Source organism: Bombina bombina, chromosome 4 (genome assembly GCF_027579735.1).
Source record: "Bombina bombina isolate aBomBom1 chromosome 4, aBomBom1.pri, whole genome shotgun sequence".
Taxonomy (NCBI): domain Eukaryota; kingdom Metazoa; phylum Chordata; class Amphibia; order Anura; family Bombinatoridae; genus Bombina; species Bombina bombina.
Genome location: NC_069502.1, coordinates 793,153,758 through 793,169,072, shown reverse-complemented (window position 1 = coordinate 793,169,072; position 15,315 = coordinate 793,153,758). Strand labels below are relative to the sequence as shown.

Below are 15,315 nucleotides of genomic sequence, written 5' to 3'. Positions count from 1 at the left end.
TTGATCATAGGATAAAATGACAAATTATAAGAGGCTACTTAAAGGGCCATAATACCCAAATGTTTAAACAATTGAAAGTGATGCAGTATAGCTGTAAAAAGCTGACTAGAAAATATCTCCTGAACATCTCTATGTAAAAAAGAAAGATATTTTACCTCAAAAGTTCCTCAGTAGCCACATCCCATTGTAAAGGATTTCTAAGCAGCATTTTAGTGTCTGTCCTGGGACAGCTTAGGGGATGAGCCTCGTGAACTCTCATATTATTTCACCAATCAGGTAAAGGAAGCTTACTATGAAATCTCATGAGAGTTAAGTCAAATCTCATGAGATCACAGTAAGAGTTCATGACCTCAGCACTGCTGATGCTGATTGGCTGCTGTTCATTTCTTCATTTTTTTTTATTTTTACCTGCAGCTGGGAGAAGCGGAGTATAATTTTTTACACAGAACTTACTCTGCTGAGCTGAGGAGATTGTGAGGTAAAATATCTTCCTTTTTTACATAGAGATGCTCAGGTGATATTTTCCTGTCAGCTTTTTACAGTTATACTGCATCAGTTTCAAGTGATTTAGCATATGAGTATTATGTCCCTTTAAGTGAGGACACAACAAATACTGTGCACCAGGTAAGTATTTGCCCTATTACATGTGCTGTAAGCCTGGTCTTTATACCTACTACCCTCTGAACAGCTGTTCTTGTGCTTTATATAATTATATTTATTGTATTGCTCTGGGATGTGGTTTTCTCTTGTTAGTTAAATGGCTTCATGTCGCCCTTTACTTTTCACCTCTTAACACCATTAAAGGATTACTTTCTGTTATAATTTTTAAGCTAAACAACTAACATATTAAAGTTAATAAACATTAATTAAAACCTACTGACCTATATTTTCTCCAAAACGAAGTTTCATAACGTTCTAAAAGTTATATATTTTATTCGCCGATGATGTCACGTTATCCTGCCCACTATTTTCAGCACTGCATGTTCAAAATACTTAAACCAATAACTTTGTGTTTAAAGCGCCATTTTGAAACCTAGGTATTGTAAACGGATTGGTACAGAGCAAAGGATACCCATGGAGTGGGTTTGGAAAACAATTAAATTTGCAGACAAGATTTCTTATATACGGTAGAGATATGTTAATGAAATGCTATTGATAAAAAGCGTATTTGGGGTAGTTAGTTAGTAACAGGCATAGAAAATATTTACTTACAGTGGCCCTTTAAGATAGTCATAAATAGTAATAATAATTTCTAATAAAAATAAGAAACATATTTTTTTTACAAAGTTTTCCCCAGTTATGTCACATCCTGTAAGGGACAACCATGCAGACTGACTTCCTGTGACCCCATCACATATACAAGTGATTAAATTTAAATATATATATATACATACACACATTTATTATTATGTACAGACTCTCAGCCCCCTCTGTCTCCCACCCAGCCCCTGTACAGACTCTCAGCCCCCCCCCTCTGTCTCACACCTCATCCCCCACCTCTATCTCTCTTACATCCTAGTCCTATACTGGCTCTCAGTCTCACATCTAAGCACATGTACAGACTCTCAGCCCCCCTCTCTCTCTCACACCCCAGTCCTGTACTGGCTCTCAGCACCCCTCTACCTCACACTTAGAGACATGCAATTGTAAAAAAAACCTCTGCAATGTACTTCTATAATCTAAATAGCTTTGTTCTCTTGGTATTCTTTGTTGAAAAGCATACCTATGTAGGCTCAGAAGAAGCAATGCACTACTGAGAGCTAGCTGCTGATTGGGGGCTGCACATATGTGCCTCTTGTCATTGGCTTACCAGATGTGCTAAGCTAGCTCTCAGTAGTGCATTGGTGCTCCTTCAACAAAGGATACCAAGAGAATGAAGCAAAATATTATAATAAAAGTAAGTCTGAAAGTTGATTAAAATTATATGCTCTATCTGAATCAGCTGCTGCAAATTGGTGCCTGCACACATTTGTCTCTTGTGATTGGATAAATAGATAAATAGATGTGTTAAGCTATCTGTCAGTAGTGCAATGCTGTCCGTTCGGCAATGGATAACAAGAGAATGAAGCACATTTGATAATAGAAGTAATTTGCAAATTTGTTTAAAATTGTATGTTCTATCTGAATCCTAAAAGAAATTATTGTGGTTTACTATCCCTTTAAGGTCTATTTCACAACTCTGTATGTTTATTTTATTAAAATTTTGCTGTGAAAAAGAAGCATGTTATTTCTGCAGATACAAATTCACAGTTCTGAGAACTAAAAAAACAAGAATATGTGATAGCTTGTGATAATATATTCTAGAATCTAGATAGAAAAATTGACCAAAATAATCTTACAAAAAGCTCTGGGGAGTATGAAATTGAACAGATATTAATTGAATTATTTTTCCAAAAAAATTAAACATCAGAGTCATGAATATACAGCCTCATGCTACATAATTAAAAACAAATCCTTATTTCAGGATGAATATCCTTTGTATTCTAAAGTGACACAACCCAAATTTTTTCTTTCATGATTCAGATAGAGCATACAATTTTAAGCAACATTCTAATTTACTCCTATTATCAATTTTTCTTCATTCTCTTGCTATCTTCATTTGAAAAGCAAGAATGTAAGTTTAGAAGCTGGCCCATGTTTGGTTCACAACCTGGGTTGTCCTTGCTGATTGGACAGCACCAATAAACAAGTGCTGTCCAGGGTCTGAACTAAAAATTGTCTGGCTCCTTAGCTTAGATGCCTTCTTTTTCAAATAAAGAAAGCAAGAGAACAAAGAAATATTGACAATCAACAACAGGAGTAAATTAGAAAGTTGCTTAAAATTGCATGCTCTATCTGAATCAAGAAGAAATTTGGGTTCAGTGTGCCTTTAAAGGGGCATGAAAACCTAAAATGTTCTTTTCAGATATAAAATGTGCGGCCACCAATCAGGTGCAAATTAGATAATAGAAGTAAATTGGAAAGTTGTTTCAAATTGTATGCTCTATCTGAATCATGAAAAAATTGTGTTTTCTGTCCCTTTAAATCACCTATATCTCACACCTCAGTCCCTGTACAGTCTATCAGCCCCTCCCACTCCTCAGTCCTGTACTGGTTCTCAGCCCCCCTCTTTCTCACACCCGTTCCTTTACAGACTCTCAGTTCCCCTTTGTCTCAAATCCCAGTTCCTGTACAGACTCTCAGTCCCCCTCTGTCTCAAATCCCAGTTCCTGTACAGACTCTCAGTCCCCCTCTGTCTCACATCCCAGTTCCTGTTCAGACTCTCAGTTCCCCTCTGTTTCAAATCCCAGTTCCTGTAAGGCTCTCAGTTCCCCTCTGTCTCACACCCCAGTTCCTGTACAGACCCTAAGTGCCCCTTAGTCTTAAACCCCAGTCCCTGTACAGACCCTCAGTGTCCCTCACACCTCAGCCCCTGTATAGACTCTCAGTTCCCTTCTGTCTCACAACTCAGCCTCTGTTCCCTCTCTCTCACCCCCCCCAGCCCTTATATTGCTTTTCAGCCCCCCTCTCTCTCTCTCACTCACACACACACACCCCTGTCCTGTACTGGTTTTCAGCCCCCTCTGCTTCACACCTAAGCCCCTGTACAGACTCTCAGCCCACTCTGTCACACATTCCAATCCATGTACAAGTCCTCAGCCCCCTCTGATTCACACCACAGCCCCTGTAAAGGCTCATAGCCCAGCTCTGCCTCACACTCCAGCCTCTATACTGACAGTATGGTAAGTGTTTTGTGTGTCCTGCATAAAAAGGTGCCCTCTGCCTCTTGCACACACCAATATAAAGATTTCCTCTGCCTCACATAAACATAGCCCCCTCCACAGTACCTAATATATACACATTTTTATTATTATTATAAAAGGTGCCCTCTGCCTCTTGCACACACCAATATCAAGATTTCCCTCTGCCTCACATACACACAGCAGTACCTTATACACAGATATATATATTATTATAAAAAGGTGCCCTTTGCCTCTTGTACACACCAATTTATAGATTACCCTCTGCCTCACATACACACAGTACCTAATATATACACATTTTTATTATTATAAAAGGTGCCATCTGCAGACATCCCAACCTGCAAAAACTCATTTCAGGGAGGTGGCTTCACCCTCTACTGCACCCCCCCCCCCCCCGTTATATATTGGAAACCTTAAAACCCTAAATAGGATAGAGACTTATCATTAAAGTAGCTTCCCACTAAAGTCACATTAAAAAAAGTAGCTTTATTGCACAACCACATACAACAAACCTATTTTCCAGTGATCGTACGCTTGTTGAATGCTTAACCCCTTAATGACAACTGACGTACCAGGTACGTCATGCATTAACAAGCAGTTAATGACAATAGACGTACCTGGTACGTCAGTTGTCTAACAGAGTGCTGGAAGCGATCACAATCGCTTCCAGCAGCTCTGAGGGTATTGCAGTGATGCCTCCATATGGAGGCATCCTGCAATACCCCTTTACAAGCCTCCGATGCAGAGAGAGCCACTCTGTGGCCCTCTCTGCACCGGAGCGTCGTTGGTGGGTGGGAGCAAGGCAGGGAGGTGGGTGGGCGGCCTGCCAAGGGCCTGTGATTTGGAGGGGGGCGGGATCGGAGGCCGGATCGGATGCGGCAGTGTCCGGGGGCGCGCACGGACGCGCGGGCGCGTGCACGTGGGTGGCGGGCGGGCGCGTGCACGGGGCGGGAGCGGGTGGGAACTGCTACACTACAGAAAACATGTATTTCAAAATTGGGAGAAAAGGGGGGATTTTAATTCAATAAATGATCGAAGGGTTCTGGGGGGGGGGGGAAGCTACACTACAGAAAATGGGAAAAAAGTCAAAAAAACAATAAATGCATATTTTTTTTAAGAAACTGGGTACTGGCAGACAGCTGCCAGTACCCAAGATGGTGCCCATTAAGTTAGAGGGGGAGGGTTAGAGAACTGTTTGATGGGGGATCTGTGAGTTTGGGGGCTAAGGGGGGATTCTATACAGCAGCATATGTAAATATGCTATAAAAAAAAAATATATATACCTTTTTATCTTAGTACTGGCAGACTTTCTGCCAGTACTTAAGATGGCGGGAACAATTGTGGGGTGGGGGAGGGAATATAGCTGTTTGGGAGGGATCAGGGGGTCTGATGTTTCAGGTGGGAGGCTGATCTCTACACTTAAGCTAAAATTAACCCTGCAAGCTCCCTACAAGCTACCTAATTAACCCCTTTACTGCTAGCCATAATACAAGTGTGATGCGCAGCAGAATTTAGTGGCCTTCTAATTACCAAAAAGCAACGCCAAAGCCATATATGTCTGCTATTTCTGAACAAAGGGGATCCCAGAGAAGCATTTACAACCATTTGTGCCATAATTGCACAAGCTGTTTGTAAATAATTTCAGTAAGAAACCAAAAATTTAGAAAAATGTAAAAAAAAAATTTATTTGAACGTATTTGGCGGTGAAATGGTGGCATGAAATATACCAAAATGTGCCTTGATCAATACTTTGGGTTGTTTACTACACTACACTAAAGCTAAAATTACCCCAAAAAGCTCCCTACATGCTCCCTAATTAACCCCTTCACTGCTGGGCATAATACAAGTATGTGTGCAGTGGCATTTAGCGGCCTTCTAATTACCAAAAAGCAGCGCCAAAGCCATATATGTCTGCTATTTCTGAACAAAGGGGATGCCAGAGAAGCATTTACAACCATTTTTGCCATAATTGCACAAGCTGTTTGTAAACAATTTCAGTGAGAAACCGAAAGTTTGTGAAAAAATTTGTGAAAAAGTGAACGATTTTTTGTATTTGATCGCATTTGGCGGTGAAATGGTGGCATGAAATATACCAAAATGGGCCTAGATCAATACTTTGGGATGTCTTCTAAAAAAAAATATTTACATGTCAAGGGATATTCAGAGATTCCTGAAAGATATCAGTGTCCCAATGTAACTAGCAGTAATTTTGAAAAAAAGTAGTTTGGAAATAGCAAAGTGTTACTTGTATTTATGGCCCTATAACTTGCAAAAAAAGTAAAGAACATGTAAACATTGGGTATTTCTAAACTCAGGACAAAATTTAGAAACTATTTAGCATGGGTGTTTTTTGGTGGTTGCAGATGTGTAACAGATTTTGGGGCTAAAAGTAAAAAAAAAGTGTTTTTTTTTCCATTTTTTCCTCATATTTTATATATTTTTTATAGTAAATTATAAGATATGATGAAAATAATGGTATCTTTAGAAAGTCCATTTAATGGCGAGAAAAACTGTATATAATATGTGTGGGTACAGTAAATGAGTAAGAGGAAAATTACAGCTAAACACAAACACTGCAGAAATGTAAAAATAGCCATTGTCATTAAGGGTAAGAAAATTGAAAAATGGTCCGGTCATTAAGGGGTTAAAGGGACATGACACCCAATTTTTTTTCTTTTGTGATTTAGAAAGAGCATGCCATTTTAAACAACTTTCTAATTTACTCCTATTATCTAATTTGCTTCATTCTCTTGATATCACTTAATGAAAAGCATATCTAGATATGCTCAGTAGCTGCTGATTGGTTGCTGCACATAAAGGCCTTGTGTGATTGGCTCACACATATGCATTGCTATTTCTTCAACAAAGGATATCTAAAGAATTGAGCAAATTAGATAATAGAAGTAAATTGGAAAGTTGTTTAAAATTGCATGCCCTATCTGAATCATGAAAGTTTAATTTTGACTAGACTGTCCCTTTAAATATTTTAGAATATGAAGTTTAATTACATGCACTATATAAGGTAGTATTTGTGTTTTATTTTATTAAAATCAGTGGGGGCTTTTTGGTTACTGATGCATGCTTTAAGGGTTCTAAAACGTCCCAGCAACTATAAGCATTCCTTAAAGAAACACTTTTCCAGATTTGGGCCACATTGGATCATGGTACTTGGAGTTTCAGGGAGATTGCATTCCATTTGCTGGCATCAGGGAGATGCTATTACAATTAGGGAGACTCCCTGAACTTCAGGGAGAGTTGGGATGTCTGCATGATCTGCCTCTTGCACACAAGTCACCAAGCTCTCTCTCTCCCTCACATACACAGAGCCCCTCCCCATTATTACCTTATATACACATTTATATTATTATAAAAAGGTGCCCTCTGCCTCTTTCACACACCAATATAAATAGCTCTCTCTCCTGACTCCCTCACATACACAGAGCCCCTCCCCATTACGTCATATACACATTTATATTATTATAAAAAGGTGCCCTCTGCCTCTTTCACGCACCAATATAATAGAGTTGCCTCTGTCTCGTGTACACATAACCCCCTCCCCAGTACCTTATAAATACAGATATATATTATTATACAAAGCTACCCTCTGCCTCTTGCAAACATCAAAAGCTCCCTCCCCTTGCCTCATATACACATAACACCCACTCCAGTAAATTATATACATACATATAAATACTATAGAGATGACCTTCCTTATATACACACTGCAGTACCTTATAAATAAATATTATAACACGCACCCGCTTATAGTTACCCACATAAAACCGTGGCAGCTTGTTCCCAATAAGCTAAAGGACCAGTGATGTCACAAAAGACTCTTTACCCTGTGGTCGCAGCGGTCATGAGACTTGTGACAACACAGGACCTTTAGCTGGATGGGAACCAGATTCTACCGTCTCTGCGCTCAACAGTAAATAAGAACAATTTACCCCTTTGTATACTGGTAAATAACTATATATTGTACTAAAAAAGATGTGTATATGTGTTTATGAGGCAACAGGAACTGGTGTGTGTCAGAGGGAGCCTCTGTGTGTGCAGCACTATGCTATGTGTCTGATACAGAGGGAACCTCTATATTATATATCTCTATATAAGGTACTGGGGAGGGGCTGTGTGTATGATACAGAAAGAGCTCTCTATAATAATATTATATTTCTGTATATAAGATACTTGAAAGGGAGCTGTGTGTGAGAGGCAGAGATAGCCTCTTTAAAATATTACTAGTCCTAAAGCCCTTGTGTACACTGGCCATTTTTGCAGTACAGCGGTCCCACCCCTTGCTCTCTCTCTATCCCCCCTCTCTTTTGCTCTCTCTTTCTCCCCTCTCTTTTGCTCTCTCTCTCCCCCCTCTCTTTTACTCTCTCCCCCTCTCTTTTACGCTCTCCCCCCTCTTTTACTCTCTCTCTCCCCCTCTTTTACTCACTCTCCCCCCTCTTTTACTCACTCTCTCTCTCCCCCCTCTTTTACTCTCTCTCACCCCCCCTCTTTTACTCTCTCTCACCCCCCCCTCTTTTACTTTCTCTCCCCCCCTCTTTTACTCTCTCACCCCCCTCTTTTACTCTCTCACCCCCCTCTTTTACTCTCTCACCCCCCTCTTTTACTCTCTCTCCCCCCCTCTTTTACTCTCTCCCCCCCTTTTACTCTCTCTCTCCCCCTCTCTTTTACTCTCTCTCTCCCCCTCTCTTTTACTCTCTCTCTCTCCCTCTCTCCCCCTCTCTTTTGCTCTCTCTTCCCCCCTCTCTTTTGCTCTCTCTTCCCCCCTCTCTTTTGCTTTCTCTTCCCCCCTCTTTTGCTCTTTCTCTCCCCCCTCTTTTGCTGTCTCTCTCTCCCTCTCTTTTGCTCTCTCTCCCCCTCTTTTGCTGTCTCTCTCCCTCTCTTTTGCTCTCTCTCTTCTCCCCTCTCGTTTGCTCTCTCTCCTCTCATTTGCTCTCTCCCCTCTCGTTTGCGTTCTCTCTCTCTTTTGCGCTCTCTCTCTCCCCCCTCTCTTTTGTGCTCTCTCCCCCCTCTCTTTTGTGCTCTCTCCCCCCCTCTCTTTTGTGCTCTCTCCCCCTTCTCTTTTGTGCTCTCTTCCCCCCTCTCTTTTGTGCTCTCTCCCCCTCTCATTTGTGCTCTCTCCCCCTCTCTTTTGCTGTCTCTCTCTCTCTCTCCCCCTCTCTTTTGCACTTTCTCTCTCTCTCCCCCCTCTCTTTTGTGCACTCTTCTCCTCTCTTTATCCCCTCTCTTCTGCTCTCTCTATCCCCCCTCTTTAGAGCTCTCTGACAGTCTCTCACGGCAGTCCGGTCGGCCCTGGCATCTGGCCCTGCCCGGCCCCACCCACGTCACATCCGCCCGGCCACGCCCACTCCACCACACGCCAGATCAGTTGGAAGGCCAGGTGTGTTTGTCCTCGCCCGCAGTCTCTTCGGACAAACACACTTGGCTTTTTATTATATAGGATATGCATGTATATAAGGTACTGGGGATGGGATGCGTGTGTGATGTTGGGGGAACCTCTCTATAATATTATATTTTTATATAAAGGTACTGGAGAGGGGGCTATGTGTGAGGCAGAGGGAATCTGTATAATATTATATATCTGTATATAAGGTACTAGAGAGGGGGCTGTGTGTGAGAGGCAGAGGGAGCCTCTCTATAATATATATCTTTATATACTGTACTGGGTAGAGTGCTATATGGGAGGTAGAGAGAACCTCTGCATTGTGTTAAATGTTTAGATATAAGGTGCTGGCGGGACTTTTAAGACATGGAACCTCTCTATAGTACTGTTTATCTCTACATGAGGTGCTATAGGAGTGGTGGTGTATGTGAGGCAGAGGAAATCTGTAGATGCAGATCCAGGGGATGTAGAAGACTGGTAACAATGGCTATAAAAAAACATTGTAAATACATAAAGCTTAAAGGGATATGAAACCCAAATTTTTTTCCTTCATGATTCAGATACAGCATGCAATTTTAAGCAACTTTCTAATTTACTCCTATTATCAATTATTCTTCATTCTCTTGGTATCTTTATTTGAAAGCAGGAATGTAAGCTTAGGGGCTGGCCCATTTTTGGTTCAGCACCTGGGTAGTGCTTGCTGATTGTTGGCTAAATGTAGCCACCAATTAGCAAGCGCTACCCAGGGTGTTAAATGTAGCCATCAATCATCAAGCGCTATCCAAGGTTCTGAGCCAAAAAGGGGTCAGATCTTAAGCTTATACATTCCTGCTTTTTCAAATAAAGATACCAAGGGAATGAAGACAAATTAATAATAGGAGTAAATTAGAAAGTTGCTTAAAATTGCATGCTCCATCTGAATCATGAAAGAAAATATTGTGTTTCATATCCCTTTAAATAAAAATTTGTTTTATACAAATGGCACCCGTGTATCCTACCACGTGCAGTGTATAAGCTTTCAGTTTTAGCTCTGCAATTAAACAATGTACTGCAAAACAATAAATAAAACCTGATGTGCTGCAGAGATGGATGGCATTGGTAAAAATGGGAAAATAAATAATAAAGTCTATTTCTCTCCCCACCCACTGCAGTGTAATATAATCAGTGTACAGACAGCAAAATCATTTTTTAGAGGCTTGTCCTCAATTTCAATACATGTTCTCAAGAAGGTTCACCCCTGATTTATGTACTAACAGCACCAGTTTAATGTGTTGGGGACCAGCAACTCATATACCACTTAAACTTTTTTTATTACCTATATCGGAGATTTAACCCATTGGATGCTATGCTAGTAATACACACGGTGTGGTTGGGTGACCATTTGGCTGCTCTCAGCTGCTGCTATACACTAACCAGTAAGTACAAACATTCTGAAAATGAAGCGACTCACCCCTCTGTGAAACCAGAATTTTGATTAGTTTATAAGTGAATTTTAAATTTTTATTCCTTTTTTTTCTTTTTCTTTTTGAAAGGTGAACCTGTATTGCAATCTCATATTTATCATATTTAGGTATTAATGTAAACTGAAGCTGGTTTCTAAAACTGCTTGGTCTCTGCGTGATCTTGTGCATTGTAAAAGTTTGCTGTGCAATGCAGCATCTCAAGTGGCAATTTCAGGCAGATAGGTTAACAAACAGCTAGATTACGAGTTTTGCTTTATGAGTGAAAAAGCATCGTTATGGCTCTTTTTCACTACCGCTGCTATTACGAGTCTTGTAGGTATAGCTGTACCGCACACTTTTTTGGCCGTCACGCAACATAACTATCGCACTTTTTAAAAAGTCCTTTTGTAATGGGACTTCCACAGCGCCGGTATTACGAGTTTGCCTGTCCGGCCAAAAAGTGAGCGGTACAACCCATAACTACAAGATCCGTACTGTCAACTGAAAGTCAGTAGTTATGGGTTTTACAAATCTGTACCATAAAACTGCTAACTAAAGTGTTACAAAGTAAAAGTGAGCGGTACAACCCATAACTACAAGATCCGTACTGTGAACTGAAAGTCAGTAGTTATGGGTTTTATGTTACAAATAAAACATAAAACTCCTAACTAAAGTGTTACAAAGTAAAAGTGAGCGGTACAACCCATAACTACAAGATCCGTACTGTCAACTGAAAGTCAGTAGTTATGGGTTTTACGTTACAAATTTGTACCATAAAACTCATAACTAAAGTGTTACAAAGTACACTAACACCCATAAACTACCTATTAACCCCTAAACCGAGGCCGTCCCGCATCCCAAACACTAAAATAAATGTATTAACCCCTAATCTGCCGCTCCGGACATCGCCGCCACTATAATAAACATATTAACCCCTAAACTGCTTCCCCCAATGTCATCGTCCCCTTCATACACTTATTAACCCCTAATCTTCTGTTCCTAACATCGCCGCAACCTACATTACTGTTAATAACCCCTAATGTGCTGCCCCCAAAATCACGCCACCTAACTACACGTATTAACCCCTAATCTGCTGCCCCCAATGTTGCCGCCACTATACTAAAGTTATTAACCCCTAAACTTCTGGCCTCCCACATCACTAACACTAAATAAATATATTAACCCCTAACCCTAAGTCTAACCCTAACACCCCTAACTTTAATATAATTAAAATAAATCTAAATACAAATTACTATTATTACCTAAATAATACCTATTTAAGACTAAATACTTACCTGTAAAATAAACCCTAAGCTAGCTACAATATAACTAATAGTTTTATTGTAGCTATCTTAGGTTTTATTTTTATTTCACAGGTAAGTTTGTATTTATTTTAACTAGGTAGACTAGTTAGTAAATAGTTATTAACTATTTACTAACTACCTAGTTAAAATAAATACAAAGTTACCTGTAAAATAAAACCTAACCTGTCTTACACTAAAACCTAACATTACACTAAAATTAAATAAATTAACAAAATACATTTATCTAAATTACAAAAAATAATAAACACTAAATTACACAAAATAAAAAAGAAATTATCAAATATTTAAACTAATTACACCTAATCTAATAGCCCTATCAAAATAAAAAAGCAGCCCAATATAAAAAAAACCCTAGCCTACACTAAACTGCCAATGGCCCTTAAAAGGGCCTTTTGCGGGGCATTGCCCTAAATAAATCAGCTCTTTTACCTGTAATAAAAAAAAATACAAACAACCCCCCAACATTAAAACCCACCACCCACACAACCAACCCCCCCCCAAAAAAAAAACTACCTAAAAAACCTAAGCTCCCCATTGCCCTGAAAAGGGCATTTGGATGGGCATTGCCCTTAAAATGATATTTAACTCTTTTACATTGCCCAAAGTCCCTAATCTAAAAATAAAACCCACCCAATAAGCCCTTAAAAAAACCTAACACTAACCCCCGAAGATCCACTTACAGTTTTTGAAGACCGAGCATCCATCCTCATCCATCCAGGAGAAGTCTTCATCCAAGCGGCAAGAAGTCCTCAACGAAGCCGGGAGAAGTCTTCATCCAAGCGGCAAGAAGTTGTCCTCCAGGTGGGCAGAAGTCTTCATCCAGACTGCATCTTCTATCTTCATCCTTCTGACGCGGAGCGGCTCCATCTTCAAGACATCCGGCGCGGAGCATCCTCTTCATACGGCTCCCAGCCGTACACTGAAGGTTCCCTTTAAGGGACGTCATCCACGATGGCACCCCTTGAATTCCGATTGGCTGATAGAATTCTATCAGCCAATCGGAATTAAAGGGTAAAAAATCCTATTGGCTGATGCAATCAGCCAATAGGATTGAGCTTCAATCCTATTGGCTGATCCAATCAGCCAATAAGATTGAGCTTGGATTCTATTGGATGTTCCAATCAGCCAATATAATGCAAGCTCAATCCTATTGGCTGTTCCAATCGGAATTCAAGGGACGCCATCTTGGATAACGTCATTTAATGGAAACTTCATTCTTCAAGACCCATCGAAAGAAGAAGATGCTCCGCGCCGGATGTCTTGAAGATGGAGCTGCTCCACATCCGAAGGATGAAGATAGAAGATGCCGTCTGGATGAATACTTCTACCCGCCTGGAGGATGACTTCTTGTCGCTTGGATAAAGACTTCTCCCGGCTTCGTTGAGGACTTCTTGCCGCTTCGACGAAGACTTCTCTCGGATGGATGAGGATGGATGTCCAGTCTTCAAACACTGTAAGTGGATCTTCGGGGGTTAGTGTTAGGTTTTTTTAAGGGTTTATTGGGTGGGTTTTATTTTTAGATTAGGGATTTTGGGCAATGTAAATGCAATGCTCATCCAAATGCCCTTTTCAGGGCAATGGGGAGCTTAGTTTTTTTAGGTAGTTTTTTTTGGGGGGGAGTTGGTTGTGTGGGTGGTGGGTTTTACTGTTGGGGGGTTGTTTGTATTTTTTTATTACAGGTTGTTATGAGGTTCTTTTCAGGATATCTACTTATCATATATCACTTTTCAGCAAGGAAACAACTGACACGTCACACAGGTTTTTTGCAATGCTTATGATAACAATAATGGTTTTATTCTGCAATATAATTATAACAACAAAATACCACAAACCACTGTTCATGGTTATAACACTTTAGTGAGAAACTTCCTAGAATGGAAACAAAGAGGCGCCTCTTTGTTTCCATTCTAGGAAGTTTCTCACTGTCATCGTTGTACATTTGGGAGAGCAGCCTGCATCATCTTCTGTTTCAGTTAACCTTTCAGGACCCGGACTGTGTGACATATAGCGCACCTCTAGAGGTGGAATCGCCACCTTGTATTGATTATAACACTTTATGCAATTATAATACTTATACAATTATCCTATTCCTATCTATCCATGCAGTTTTCCTGTTACAGTTTAGCAATGAAAATTATAACTTAGTTGCCTGCGCAACCACTGATAACAATCTGATGTTATACTACTACTCAAACAATTCTAGCTAGTTTCAAACAAACAAATAATACATCACTGTGATCATGTGTTGCATCATCCTATCCTGCTGTGGCGCAATTGGAGAAGACATCTGGGCAATCTTGGATCAGGAGAAAAAGGTGATCAACGGGAAAAAACAACACTGAAGATGCGTCCATCCACAGGTCTCCAAAAAAACTGATCAGATTACCCACAGGTACCTCTCTTTATACTGTTCACTTACGTAACAGTTCTGGCGCAAATCCACAGACCCTGGGGCCGCTCCCTTCAAGGTTGGCTGTGACCCAAGTCATCTGGACAGTCTGGCTTAGCCTCACCCAAACTTATCAGGGGCATACCAAGGTACTTTCCCTCACGTGTTCCTATACTCAATGCCGTCATCTTTCATATTCTCTGCTTAACATTATACATCTGATTATGAACTTACTTCTGTCAAATACATCAATAATAGTTTTAACAATCTTTCCATAGACATAATTAATAGCTAAAACACCAGGATGGCTTTATTACTTAGCCTATTGCAATTAATAATAATTAATCCTTTAACAAAATAGCTAGCATTAACCCCTCTACTAATGTGTTATCAATATGTTCTTTTAGTGTCAGTGAGTGACCCCTGCCAAAGTTACACCCTCGTTCTGTCTGGGTTTTTGACTTCTTATCATTAGTATCCATCGGTTGTTTACCACTGTAGCATGACTTAGTGAAATTCAGTGTCATCTACTTGAAATTAATAATGTCTTTCACTCTGTTAAAGGCACACTCTCTTAAAGGCAAAGTCACACCAGTTAATGCAAGTGTCATGTACTTTCATTCTCTTAAAGGCAAAGTCACACAAGTTGTAGCAAGTGTCATGTACTTTCACTCTCTTAAAGGCAAAGTCACACAAGTTGAAGCAAGTGTCATGAGCAATCACCTCAACCACTTTCCTTACACAGGAAAAAGAGCTGATTTCTTTGGGGCAATGCCCAGCAAAAGGCCCTTTTAAGGGCCATTGGCAGTTTAGTGTAGGCTAGGTTTTTTTTTATTTTTTTTTTGGGGGGGGGCTTTTTTATTTGATAGGGCTATTAGATTAGGTGTAATTAGTTTAAATATTTGATAATTTCTTTTTTATTTTGTGTAATTTAGTGTTTATTATTTTTTGTAATTTAGATAAATGTATTTTGTTAATTTAATTTATTTAATTTTAGTGTAATGGTAGGTTTTAGTGTAAG

The 15,315-nt window shown here is 40.0% G+C and overlaps 2 protein-coding genes across 6 annotated transcripts in view; one reads left to right on the top strand and one right to left on the bottom strand.

The window, feature by feature from the left end:
* LOC128656993 (oocyte zinc finger protein XlCOF7.1) overlaps nucleotides 1–7,563 on the bottom strand; it is a 102,411-nt gene extending 94,848 nt beyond the window's left edge. For 3 of the 4 annotated variants that reach the window (XM_053711201.1, XM_053711204.1, XM_053711203.1), the window contains exon 1: nucleotides 7,502–7,563. The gene's annotated coding sequence lies outside the window, so the exon portion shown is untranslated. The remainder of the gene's footprint in view (nucleotides 1–7,501) is intronic. The other variant, XM_053711202.1, reaches the window with a different exon arrangement.
* Nucleotides 7,564–7,643: 80 nt separating this feature from the next.
* The window catches only part of LOC128655599 (uncharacterized), a 74,046-nt gene continuing 66,374 nt past the window's right edge, over nucleotides 7,644–15,315 (top strand). For both annotated transcript variants that reach the window (XR_008401857.1, XM_053709188.1), the window contains exon 1: nucleotides 7,644–7,704. The gene's annotated coding sequence lies outside the window, so the exon portion shown is untranslated. The remainder of the gene's footprint in view (nucleotides 7,705–15,315) is intronic.